This window comes from Hakea prostrata, chromosome 7 (assembly GCF_041222555.1).
Source record: "Hakea prostrata isolate BN-2017 chromosome 7, UWA_Hpros_2, whole genome shotgun sequence".
NCBI classification, from domain to species: domain Eukaryota; kingdom Viridiplantae; phylum Streptophyta; class Magnoliopsida; order Proteales; family Proteaceae; genus Hakea; species Hakea prostrata.
In genome coordinates this window covers 50,855,378-50,869,474 of record NC_142606.1, presented here as the reverse complement: position 1 = coordinate 50,869,474, position 14,097 = coordinate 50,855,378, and the positions used below count along the sequence as shown (strand labels likewise).

The following is a 14,097-nucleotide window of genomic DNA, read 5'->3' as shown; positions in this document are numbered from 1 at the left end:
AACAGCCATGGATTAAACATTGTTCGACGAAGAGCTCTAAACAGTCACATGAATCAATCTAATTAATTATGAGATTTCGATTATAGTACATGAGTCAATTTAACCCATATCAAAATTTGAAATTTGAAATTAATAATGGGATTTCGATTTTGAAAAGGCAAACTATTATTACAATATCTAACAATGAAATTACAATTTTAGGCATCATTAATTATAGCTAATTGTCTGAATATCTAACGGTATTTAGGAAAACGAAAATGTAACCATGTCCCTTGACTTCACGCTTTTATAATAGTACTATAATATATATAGGATTTTTTTTTATCGTGGATGAATAAGGACTTGCGGTTACCTTACTGATAATGGCGCCGGTGGCTTGATGATTCTTGATGTTGGGTAAAGTTAATAAGGGTTGGGAGCAAAGGGACTAATGATGGTGATGGTGACCAGGCGACGCTTGGTGGAACATCGATATATATGAAAAAGTATCTTATATAATTTTAATAAACCATAAAAGTCTCAGCTCTATGATCCCTAACTCTTTACTACTAAGTAGGTTTTGGTGTTAATAATTGCATGCCTCATGCCACAAATCCTAAGTATCAAGATCTATACATGTACGAGCATCTTTTTCACCTAACAATCAATATGGTGACAAATTTTCTTTTCCAAGTCATCCTTGTATACTTTTTTGAATGTCCAAATGAAATGAATAGTAAAAAATTATAAATTTAAATCATCCATTCATTCATGCTAAAGTTTCTTGGATCTAATCAAAGTAGATCTTTTTGCCACTAGGCCTACAATACGTTTTAATTATACCATTATTTGAACATATGACTTTTCTTTTCTCATATTTTTATAATTATTTAATGATTCATTTAGTTAAGCTTAAATGGTCTCAAACCATACACTCATCAGAACTAAGGATTTTTTTTTGGCAATTAATTATATAATACATTTAATTAAGCTTGTAAAGATCAACACAAGAGGTGTTGAATCAAGTTGTCCTTGGGACCCCTTCCCCCACCAGTCACCACTCTTAAATATATAAGCACTCAGCTCCAAAAGAATACAAAGTTAAAATATATTTATTGAGACAAGGAACTCATTCTAATTGACCACCTAAAAAGAAAAATGGCAATGTATATTAATAAAAACAAATTACATAATAGATTACATCAAATAAAATCTCCTCTTGAGAGCTTCTTCATGTACGTAGCAGTAAAGGGTATCAAGAAAATTATTGGAATTCAACTCTATCTCTTGCATACGTTTTGACCCTGCAAAAGTTGATAAACAATGACATGCAAAAGTAATAGTAATTATTTAAAATATGTAAACATCCAACAGCAACAACAACAATAATAATTAATTAAAGTATCAGATGCATGATTCTAAGCATCTTTGATGTTTCCAACACTAACACTAACACTAACAGACAAATATTATTATTATTATTTCTTTAGAAGGGGTGGGGGTAACAAGACCTTTATTGATGACCATGATATATACATGAAGAACGACAAACATTTAGGTCGTTTTTCCATTATTATAGACAAACCATATGATGGCTCTTATTTTTTTTTTTTTATATTGTAAAGCCACATACATTTCTTGTGCATGTCATGGATAGGATTAATCTATGTTATTATTTTACCATTACAGTAAGAGTAACATGTTTTATAAAGAGAGACAATTAAGTATTTCATTAATATTGATGTGGAATAATTAAAGAAAGGAACACGTTTACTAAACTCAATCCACGAAGAGTTTAACAATAACTAATAGCTCTGTCAGTTTCCACTACCAATAGTTTTATTATTTTTAAAAAAAAGAGCATGCCAATTTACTAGCAAATAGGCTTTCTTGCTTTTGACTTCATTTTCAAAGACTGGATGTTGTTGGTGTCACTTGACCAAGCTTGATCCGAAAGAAGAGAAATTTGAAAGTAATCTAATTAGCCACCCATTTCATGATGAGCATATGGAAAATTTGAGTAAAGGCATTAAGAAATCACTAGTATATTCAGATCAGATATCTTAAGGTTTTAAGCTTCTCACATGCAGGTTGGCCAAATTAAACAATGTGAATAATAGCAAGGAATAGGGATTTGCTAGCAAGCAGAAACCGAATAGTCTGGCTGGAGAAGTAGCTAGCTGAGCATTTTAAACCTCAGTGGTATATTCAAACGCTCAAGAATCACACCAAAATGGTGATTTCTGCAAATTAGATAATAAGCCCAGACCCCAGAGTTCTCGGTCACTATCAAGATCAACCATGGCTTTGGATAGCCACTTTGGAATCTGTTGTTTATATGGAAGGAACAGAAAGTCGTATATATATCAGCCATTGGTGGATACAAATGAGGGGGGATCCTCAATGAAAGAAGAGCCTGTGAGGCTTCACTACTATTTATTGGCTCTAGATATCGGATAAATTTCTGGTTGATAAGCTCGAAGTAAAAGTTGAAGAAGCCAGAAGTAGGGGGTGTCAATAAAACCCCATTGACCCGGGCTGGCCAAACCCCTCAATAAAACTTTGTTGATCCGGCTCGGCCCAAACCCACACTAAACCTAGCCTGATCCTAGCCCCATTTTTTCAACCCAAAGGGTAGGTTTGGTTTACGGGTTAATCAGCCCTAACAGGACCATCTCGACTATGTGTTAGTTTAATTTAATTAAAATTCATACTAAAGACATAAATATAATATTTGTGCAAGGTTGGTTGGTAAGACCAATACCTCTCAACCAAAAAGGTCTTGGGCTTGATTCCATCTAATCGCAAAATTTTGTTTTCCTAAAAATTAGAGTTAGGTCAGGGTAAATCCAAGCCAACCCTAACCCTAACCCTAATAGGGTTAATCAGCACCAACCCAACCCTATCTAATATTGTTAGGGTTGTTAGGGTGGCCGTGTTGGGTCAAACCTTGTCAGGGTTGGTTAGGATTAAAAAGTTTAAGACCCTGACAAGATGGGTTGGGCTCTAATTTTAATTTCAGTCTCTAGAGTTAGGCTAGAGTTCATTTCTGGCGTGACCCAACCCAGTCCCTTGACACACCTAGCCAATTTTTTTCTTTTTTTTTGGTAAATGATACTTCATGGTTGTTGCTTCATGTTATATCAATTTGGATTTGCCATTGTTCCATGCGATGGACTCTCATTTGTACTCCACATAAGATAGCCTGGAGCAGTCCTATTAAAGTCTGCCGTGAGCAAAATGTGATATTTTGGCGAAACAGGCGAAAAGATTTCGACAAAACTTTGCCTGTAATATTGACCGTTTCTTACATCAAAAAACCCAGAATACAGTTTTCTTCAAGAAAAAATTGAATGATCTCACGCATGTATGAAAAATATAAGTGGTGGAGATTCAAAATACGGATTTCCAGGAAATGCTAGTAGGCTAAGTTGGGTTTCAAAAGGTGGTAAATGAGATTAGACATTTAAACTCTTAGATGTTTACACCCTGCAGACAAACCCACTAAAGATATTTGGTAATTCCTAATTTAGAATTCGGTAGATATTCTATCTATGCCAAGAACTAAAAATATTGAGTAATGAAAATGAATAGGAGTATAGCCTGCAGTGACATAGTCATCCTCCGGGAGAGGATTTCTCTTTTCATATCATTCTAATTATATTGAACAAGTAATAAATAAATGTTCATAAAACTAGATAACTCATATATTTTATTTTGGTCAACACACTGAAAACTTAATTATAAAAAGAGTTAAAGCCAGGAGACCTGGACAATACAGACGGATCAATCATAAACACTGGTGGAATAGTCCACCAAGACCTAGATAAAGAGAGACAATGAACTCTCTTAGCAAGAAAATTTGCAAAGACATTAGAAGATCTAGAAATATAATTAAAAAACACCCAACTAAAACTAGAAGAAATTCTCAAAATATCTGAAGCTAAACTAAGGCACATCCAGTCCAAAGAAGAAGGAAGGCCCTACAAGGAGAGAATCGCTGGCATATAGTCAGAGTTGACTTGGATCATCTCCACCCACAAAGACCTTCCTAAAAGTAAACCATCTCGAATGGCAAGAAGTTTCATCGTTGTAGATGACCAGCCCAAAGAGTCCTTACATTGAGAAGCTATAAATGAACAGACAGTTCCTGCCTCCCTTGTTGGTATGGTTTTCCTATGCACCGTCTACAAACACTTGACAGTATTCAATATACTCTGATGGTCTCAGAATGGTAGGAGAAGCAAAATCTTCTGCCAAAGATGACCCAATTAAGAAACTATGAATGTCAGCACAAATGAAAGAAAAATGTGACATAGTAGATCTAATTGAGATATCAAGGCCACGAAAAATAGATGAGTTCTGAGTATTCCAAATACACCAAGCCATAGAGCTCCAAATTTGATTCACCCTATCCATATCTCCACATCCTTTGAAATTTGACTGAATAAACTCCATCCAATCATGAATGTCAATCCCTCAAAAAGATGACTTATTGATGCGTAGGGGAGAAAGTTCCCTACACATCTTTGCATGCGGACAAAAAAAGAGAGCATGGGTAATAGTTTCCCTACCACAACCACAAATCAAGCATAGAGGTGCTAAAGCAATATGTCTAACAAATAAAGAATTTGAAAGTTGCAATAGCCTCATGAGCTTATCTCCAAAGAAAGTGTTTAATTTTAGGGAGAGTATGAAAATGCCAAATTTGTTCCACAACAATGACATGGAAGAAGATGAAGCAGTATTACCTTGTGAATCTGCCATAGCGAGGCACTAAGAATATGCAGATTTAATAGTGAATTTGCTAGTAGAGGTTTTATACCAAATCCATTTATCTTGGGAATCACTGCTAAGTATGGGAATGGTACGAATGGCCTCCACTTCAATAGGAGAGAAGAGGGACATCCCATTGTAAATCCTGCTAATTAATGAGATCCTTCACCCAAGTAGGGTTGTGATTAAGAGGAGGGCTACAAATACCTTTGAAAGGTAAAGAAGGAAGCCAAGGGTCCTTATAAATATTATCTGATGTCCCATTCCCTTGTCTAATCAAACCCTGATTGAGTATATCCCTACCAAAAAGTATACTCTTCCAACCCCAAGAGCTGTAAGATGGAGCTCTACAATCAAGGAAAGGTGTGTCTTTGATGTATTTTGCATACATAACTTGGGCGTATAATGAATTAGGATTGGTCAACAGTCTCCAACTTTGCTTGGCCAGCAAAGCTTTATTAAAACAATGGACATCGCGGAAGCCCAATCCCCCTTCCCTCTTACCCCTACACAAAGTCTCACATTTAACCCAATAAACACCTTTCCTTTGGTCATCCTTCCACCAAAATTGGCAAATTTTCTGGTTCATGGCTTGGCATAATTCCTTTAGAATGAGGAAACAAGACATAGCATAAACGGGGAGTGCAAAAGCCATAGCTTTAATCAAAATTTCCTTACCAGCCGAAGTTAACATTTTCCCCTTCCAACCAAATAACTTAGAATTCAGCCTCTCAAGAACAAATGAGAAAGTTTGGACCTTAGACCTTCCAATGGAAGAGGGAAGACCAAGGTAAACCCCATGTGACTGAACCTCTTTAATGTCAAAAGTGGAAATAATATCACTCCTAACCTGGATAGGGGTCCTGGCACTAAGTAAGACATCCGACTTATCCGGATTAATATGCAATCCTAAAACCAACTCAAAATCTTGAAGTAGAATATTAACCTACACAACATTTGAAATAGTGGCTGGGGAAAATAACATGCAATCATCAGCAAAGAGATGATGATTAATCTCAGGACCCCTTTGGGAAATTTTAACACCAGGTAATCTGGGAATACCTCTATTGGATGTGATGCGTTGGGAGAAGGTTTCTAAACAAAGAATAAAGATATTGGGACTCAAGGGACAACCTTGCCGAATACCTCTATGTGGCACCAACTTCCTAGAGAGGACCCCATTGATCTTAATCTGATAATTCACTGTGGTGATACATTGCATGATCCACTGGGTCCATTGGTCAGCAAATCCCAAGTGCTTCAAAGTATGCTCAATATATAACCACTCTAATTTTTCATAGCCTTTGCACAAATCATGTTTGAGAACCATAAACCCATAATTTGATTTAGATTTTTTCATAAAGTGAAGGTATTCATGGGCTAGATAAATATTATTAGAAATAGCTCTACCCGGTACAAAAGCAATTTGCATCTGGCTAATAATGGATCCCAAAATGGGTTTGAGACGATTAGCCAAACATTTAGCTATAACTTTATAAGGAGTGGTGCATAGATTGATAAGACGAAAATGAGAAACATCCTGAGGATGGGCTCTTTTGGGGATGAGGATATGATTGTTTTGTTGAGACTCTTAAGCATATGTCACCCATTGAAAAAGTGTTGCACACCATGGACTAGATCAGCACCAATTATCCCAATGTTTTTGATAGAATCGAGCAGGGAGACCATCAAAACCAAGGGCCTTGGTGCCTTTCATTTGGAAGATATGTTTTTTGATTTCCTCAGCATAAAAAAGAGAGCAGAGAGTAGAATTGTCTAAAGCTGTAATGCAAGGTGGGGTGCTAGATAGAAACTCCTGAGGAGAGATGGGGGATGAGGAAGAGAAGGTGGATGCAAAGTGAGAGTAGATTTCAGAGTGGATTTGGGACTCCTTAGTCAACCATCTCCCAAAATTATCTTTTATTTTGGTAATTGAGTTTTCTTGTCTTCTTTGAGTGGTGGAAGCATTGAAGAACTTGGTATTTCTATCCCCCTTTAAAAGCCAAAGCACCATAGATCTTTGACACCAAAACTTTTCCTCTGCCAAAAGTTGTTATTCAATTTCTTTCTTAAGTTCCAATTATTCCTTGGCAAAGGAATCAGACAGGGGCTTTTGTTGGCAAGCTTCCAATAATTGGGTTAGATTTGCAATTTCCATAGAAGCATTATGAAAAGTTGCCTTACTCCAGGATCTAAGGGAATTGGTACAATTTTTGATTTTTTGATGAAGTTGGTAAGAAAAAGAACCAAATCTACAAGCATTCCAACCAATGGTGATTTGATGAGATAGGTCTAGATGGTCTTCCCATTTGGTCTCATAGTGAAACCTCATTGGCCTTTTATTGGTTGAATGGAGAGAGATTTCGAGCGTGTGATCGAGCCAACCATAGCCCATCTATGACCTTGTACAATCTCAAATAAGTCAAGGAATTCAACATTTACAAAAGCTCTATTCAGACACTCCTTGACGAGGTCTCTACCATGTCTTTTATTGGACCAAGAGAATTTGGGCCCACTACACTTCACCTCAAAGAGATTGCAAGACTCAATAGCCCTCCATAAAGGCATCCATTTGAAGTTGAGGTTTTGGGGGTCCACCAAGCTTATCCTCATTACACAAAATTTTATTAAAATCACCCAAGGGGTACTTACAGATAAACCCAAATGAGCTAATTCATACCAGATCCGAGCCCTATGCTCAGCTTGGGGATGTCCATACACTAAGGTTGCTCTAAACTCTGCATCAGAAGATGTAACTTTAATTAGTAAATCAACAATATGAGAAGACAAAGAGAGCATAATGATCTTGATATTACCATTTCATAGTATACCAATACCTCCAAAAAGTCCTACTGGATTTACAAAGAAAAAATCATTGAAATGAAGCTTTTGTGACAATCTTCTTATTGCAACATTTTGTTGTTTAGTTTCCATAAGAAAGATGATGCTGGGCCTCCCTATCCTGCAAACTTTTTGCAGGTATTGCTGAGTTAGGGGCCGGCCAAGCACTTGACAGTTCCAAGAAAGGAGCTTCATGGAGCCTATGGAGGCTGATTTAGGGCAGCCTGCCTCTCCCTTGCAACAATAAAAGTGGGGGCAGCCCCTGGCCCTCATGGCAGCCCTAAAAAACCTAGCTGATCTCCCACTAGCTCGACGTGCTAAAGCATTTAGGCCTTGTCCCCTAGAACCATGAAATGGGAGAAAGTCTCTGTCCTCCTCAAGTCTAAGTCTCTTTAACATGATGGTTACTTGATCAGGGGATGTAGCTCGTTTTCTAGCATGATTGGGTTGCATAACAGGTTGAGAAGAATCATTTTCAGTTATCTCCTCAATAAATACTCTTGATCCCACATTAGTAACATTTGGAGCAGATGTCCTTGTAATGATTGGTTGTGCTTGAGTGATCGTCTTTGAAGGACCCTCTTCTAATGGGGAATTATATTCAATTTGAGCAATCTGAATATTCTGTTCAGCCATAGAAAGCATAGGCAAAGGCATTTGATTATTTGGAAAGGATAGAGTATTTTCATCCAAAATCTCACTTGACTCAACAGAAGGCAATTTTTTAAGTGTATCATAGAACCATATAATTCCTCAGAAATATTTTGATTGGGCCAAGATGGTGGGTAATCAATCAAAGGAGTCTCAATCGAACCAACAGAAATAGAAGGAAGCTCAAAGCTTGAAACATTAGAAGTACTTACCTGGCTATATCAACAACTAAGTTTTTACCTTGCAGTGACACCTGAGATTAAGTGAAGTTTGAGCTACCATCAGGATGGTTCACTGGTAAATAAGTAATGTTGCTATTTGAGTGGAGAATAGATATTTGGTTGCTATTTGTAATAAAAATCAATTTAAATAAATAAATAAATATACATATTTATATTTATATTTATATTTATTTATATATTTATTTATATATATTTTACTATAACTAAAAAGTTAACTTATTATTAGAAGTTATTATTATCGTATTAGTATGCCTTATTAATAAGTGGGCAATTATTACATTTATATTTATTTTATTTAAATTGATTTTTATTACAAATAGCAACCAAATCTCTATTCTCCACTCAAAAACGAAGGCTAAGACTGGAGTTTTGTGGAAAGAGTCCTATTTGTGAAATTAAAAGTAACCTCAAGCGCATTGTATCGTGTAGCTAACGGGTCGATCTCCAGGAGATATGCCACTTTAGAATTAACTTCTTAATGTTAATGCGAGAGTGCAATGATTAAAATTTGTAAATAATTAATTAAACTAAATGAACGGTCCTAATCCATACATCTAATGCGATCGAATTTAAACGAGAATTAAAGAAAATATAATCAATGCATAATTAATAAAGGTAGAAAAAAATGCGAATAATAAATAAATAAAAATAAAAGGTAAGTAATCCGAGTGTCAGCTCTGGATCTAGGGAAGGGGAGTATAATTATAATGACTTTGACCGTGGACCCTTTGCCGTAGCTTACGAGTCCACCGATCGGGGGAACAGATATTAGATAAAAAGAAATTGCAGAAAAGAAATAATTAAAGCAATAAAAGGAAAGGGAAACCTTAACCAAAGAGAAGCACGAATGTAGGCATCTCTGATCAAGGACCCAGGGGAAGGGAGAACAATAAATAAATGTTGAAAGTAAATTGCAGAAAGTAAATAACAGAGTAATAAAAAAAAAGGGAAACCTTAACCAAAGAGAGGCACGACTGTAGGCATCTCTGATCAAGGATCCAGGGGAAGGGAGAACAATAAATAAATGCTGAAAGTAAATCCTAAATTAAGAATATGGAGGGGTAGATAGAAGCGGGAATGGAGGGAGGAGAGAAGATTATTGAAGAAGATTACTTACTTGCGAATTGAACAAACAATTCGAATCTCAACCAACCCTAACAATCAGATCTAGATCTACAATGATCTAGATCTGCAATTGCTAGACCCAGAGAAAAACGAATCTTAAAACTTGAAACTTGAAACTTGAATTGCATTACATAGAAAAAGTAAACTGAAACATTCAATCTAGAAATTTAAATCTCACAAATGCAAATAAACAAAATTGATCCACAAAACTCATATATGGTCCAACACCTTAAGTTAAGGGTCTTTTATTTTTTTAAAGTAAGTCTCATCTCAACATACATACAAGCTACCTTCCTCTCAATAGGGTTTTTATGTGTTCACGATGGGAATCAAAATCACTCTCATTTCACACATCATAGAAATTGAAAGAGTATGTATACTAACCAAAAGTCAAAGTTAAAATCTAAAGAAACCTATACCCCCCTACACTTAAGTAATGCAATGTCCTCAATGCATGCATGAAAAGAAGAATAAGGGCAAGGCAAAATAGAGGTATACCTTTCAATCAAGATGTGTTTATCATGGGAAGCTTTTGTCTTATCTTCAATAGCAATGTATGATGGGGAAGGCACTCCAAATAAGAAAAACCATGAATAGAAAAGTCATCCCTAAAGACTTCAAGAAAAACATTCACCATGTCAGAGAAAATTCTCATCATACGTTGAGGTTCTTTAGAAGGTTTAGCATCCTTCATAAGATGAATATGATGTTGTACAATGGAAGAGCTTAGACCTTTGATATTTGTGATATACCAACCCAATGCTTCTCTATTATCATTCAACAGTGTGATCAACTCTTCTGCTTTGTCGAAGGTTAAATTAGAGACAACAATAACATGAAGAGTATTATCTTGTTCCAATAAAGCATACTTCAAATTAGAAGGCAACTCTTTCAATTCTAGCTTGGGGGGGGGGGTTCAATATTGAGGGCTTGGGAGTGGAGATGGAGATGGATAAAGGTTCAATAGGCTCCAAAGGTGTGTGAAAATTTAAGACTTCAGAAAAGAAAGTTTCACTATCATCATCCAACATATCCATACATTCTTGAAATTCAAAATCAAAATCAATCTCAAAGTTGGTAATCAAATCATTAGGAAAATCCAAAGACTCCTCAAGCATATTGATCTCTTCTTCTATTTGTGGTTATTTCCCTATCCTAAACGTATTAGACTCCACAATTTGATTTCCAAAAGACAACCATAAGAGATCATTTTGACAATTGATTAATTCATTACTAGTAGCCAAAAATGGTCTTCCTAAAATTAATGGGATTTCATCTTTGATTGAAAAAGGTTTAGTATCTAGCACAATGAAATCAACTGGAAAAATAAATTCTCCCACTTTTAGTAAAACATCTTCAACCATCCCTTTGGGAATCTTAATTGACTTATCTGCCAACTGAAGAGTAGTTATAGTTGGTTTCAATTCTCCTAGTCCTAATTCCTTATAAACATGGTAAGGCAAAAGATTCACACTTGCACCAAGATCAAGTAAAGCATGTTCAATGTGTGTATTGCCTATCACACAAGCTATGGTAGGGTTCCCTGGATCCTTATACTTAGCTGCTACAGATTAAGTAATTATGGAACTAATGTTACCTGCCAAGAAGGCCTTTTTGGGAATGCTAGTGATTTTTTTATGAGTACATAAATCTTTCAACACTTTTGCATAGGTGGGGATCTGGGATATGGCATCCAAAGAGGGATATTCACTTCTATCTTTTTGAAGACATCAAAAAATTTCTCCATATTTGCAGTCTTCTTCTTATAAACTAGACGATTAGGATAAGGAGCCTTAGGAACATAAAGACTCTCATTTGAAATTTGCTCTTTTCTCATAGCTTCTGATAGTGGTTCACCAAACTTAGGTAATGCTAAAGCAACTGGCTCATCCTCAACTTCTATGGGTTCCTCAAACAAACTTTTATTAAGAGATACTTTAACATTCTCCTCATCACAGTGGTCACTAATCTTGCTCTTTTCATTAATATGTGACTCACCTATTAAATACCCTTTCCCACTTCTCAATGCAGACACAGAATTAATTGAAGCTAAAGAAGAATGAGAGGATTCAACTTGGTTGACTTGATTTGGTGGTCTTTGTTGAATCTAAATCCTAGGATTTAACTCAGGTTGGCTAGGCATTTTACCTTTTTCTCGCTCAGACAAAGCACTTGCAATAGTGAAAATTTGTTTTTCCATATTATGCATAGAAGTCATGAAGGTGCTGGAAAGTACTTCCATATTCTTCTTTAAGGAAGAGAGACGAGAAAACTCTGGATTGTTACCTCTGTTGAAACCAAGTGATGATTGATTTTGTGCAATGTGAGGCATATGAGGCACAATAGGTGGACTGACAAGCCTAGCTAAATTGGCATTTCTGGAAATTTCGGGCTTGAGGGAACTGGACATTTGGATTATGAGAAAATTGGGCACTTTGTTTTTGATGGACATCAAAGTGATTTTGTGTGGAATAATTGGTTAATCCATTTTGGTTTTGCCCTTGAGACCATGAAAAGTTAGGATGATTCTTCCACCCAAGATTGTACGTGTTACTGTACGGGTTTGATAACATCGCACTGACATTTTCATGGTGGCCTCCAGAATAGCTAGGGCATTCCTCAATTACATGTGTAGGAGACTGACACCATGCACACATAGCAATAGATTTGTCAATAAAATGTGCTTGACTTGGTGGTGGTCGTGGTGCAGCTTTAACTACCAAAGTCTCTAACTTTTTCAAAAGATTATCTATTTGTGCTTCCTTATGAACTTGGCTATCAACAAAATATCCCCTACTGGTCCTTTCAAATTCTTGGGTTGGCTCCCATTCTCTAGTTCTATCTGCTAGGTCTAAAAGAAATTCCCAAGCTTCGGAATCATCAGTGAACGATGTAAATCTTGTGGGGCACATAGATTCCAAAAGTTGATTTGTTTGATAATCGATACCCTCATAAATTATTTGGCATAAATGCCATAATTCTATACCATGGTGAGGGCATTCTTGGAGAAGGCTTTGAAACCTCTCCATTACCTTAGCAAAGGTCTCATTGGGTTTTTGACGAAATTGAAGAATATCATTTCTTATTTTATTCGTCTTGGAAAAATGAAAGAATTTCTTCAAGAATAGGACAGTGAATTGTTCCCATTAGGTAATGCTATCCCGAGGTTAGCTATAAAGCCACTTTTTGGCTTGGTCCTTTAATGCAAAGGTAATAAACCTTAGTCTTACGGCAACATCAGTGAGTTGTTGTACCTTCATAAAGACACGAACCTCCTTAAACTCCCTAAGGAACAAATATGCATCTTGATTAGATAACCCATGAAATTGGGGTAACATAGACATATAATTAGGTTTAAGTTCAAATTGTTACCCCTTACATCAGGTAAACGTATACAGGAAGGTTGTGCATATCGAGTTGGATAAAATCTATCTTTAAGACTCTTAGGTGGTGGGGGTGGAGGTAGGTCTTCCATGGTCAAGGTAGACACTCGGACAATTTGATTTGTGGAATCACAAGTCCGGGCACGAATGCACTAACCACCTAATGCAATTAAAGGCTCTTAGGAAATAATGAAAATTTTTTAAATTTTTAAATTTTTTTAAAATAAAGTAACTAAAGAAGAAAATAAAATAATAAAAACAAAAGGGAAAGTAGTGAATTTCCCCACCACAAAGATTGAAACAATGATTCCAAAGCTATAAGGTTGCCGTATAGCTGAGCGCTGTATAGGTTTGACAGCAAGGGAATCTGTATAGTCTTCGGATCCACCTACAATCAAATCTTAGGGATTCTGCAGTAGAGTGGGGACTACTATACGTTTTTGTTTCTACTCTAGTTAAGAGTAATATCTTTGAAATTTTTTTTTTAAACACTTCGATTTACCTAAGAATGAGAAAAATAAAATGGACTAATATCTCCCCGGCAACGGCGCCAAAAGCTTGTTTGTGAAATTAAAAGTAACTCCAAGCGCACGGTATCGTGTAGCTAACAGGTCGATCTCAAGGAGATATGCCACTTTAGAATTAACTTCTTAATGATAATGCGAGAGTGCAATGATTAAAATTTGTTAATTACTTAATTAAACTAAACGAACGGTCCTAATCCATACATCTAATGCCATTGAATTTAAATGAAAATTAAAGCAAACATAATTAATGCATAATTAATAAAGGCAGAAAAAAATGCGAATAATAAATAAATAAAGATATAAGGGAAGTGATCCAAGTGTCAGCTCTGGATCTAGGGAAGGGGAGTATAATTATAATGACTTTGGCCTTTGGCCCCTTTGTCGTAGCTTACAGTCCACCAATCAGGGGAACGGATATTAGAGAAAAAGAAATTGCAGAAAAGAAATAATTAAAGCAATAAAAGGAATGTGAAACCTTAACCAAAGAGAGGCACAACTGTAGGCATCTCTGATCAATGACCTAGGGGAAGGGAGAACAACAAATAAATGCTGAAAGGAAATAATATAGTAATA

The 14,097-nt window shown here is 36.0% G+C and overlaps 1 non-coding gene across 1 annotated transcript; it reads left to right on the top strand.

Moving 5' to 3' along the window:
• The first annotated feature begins 12,596 nt into the window (after positions 1-12,596).
• On the top strand, positions 12,597-12,703 carry LOC149011329 (small nucleolar RNA R71). The gene has a single exon (XR_016174884.1). It is a non-coding gene; the product is annotated as a small nucleolar RNA R71 (small nucleolar RNA).
• The last annotated feature ends 1,394 nt before the right edge of the window (positions 12,704-14,097 follow it).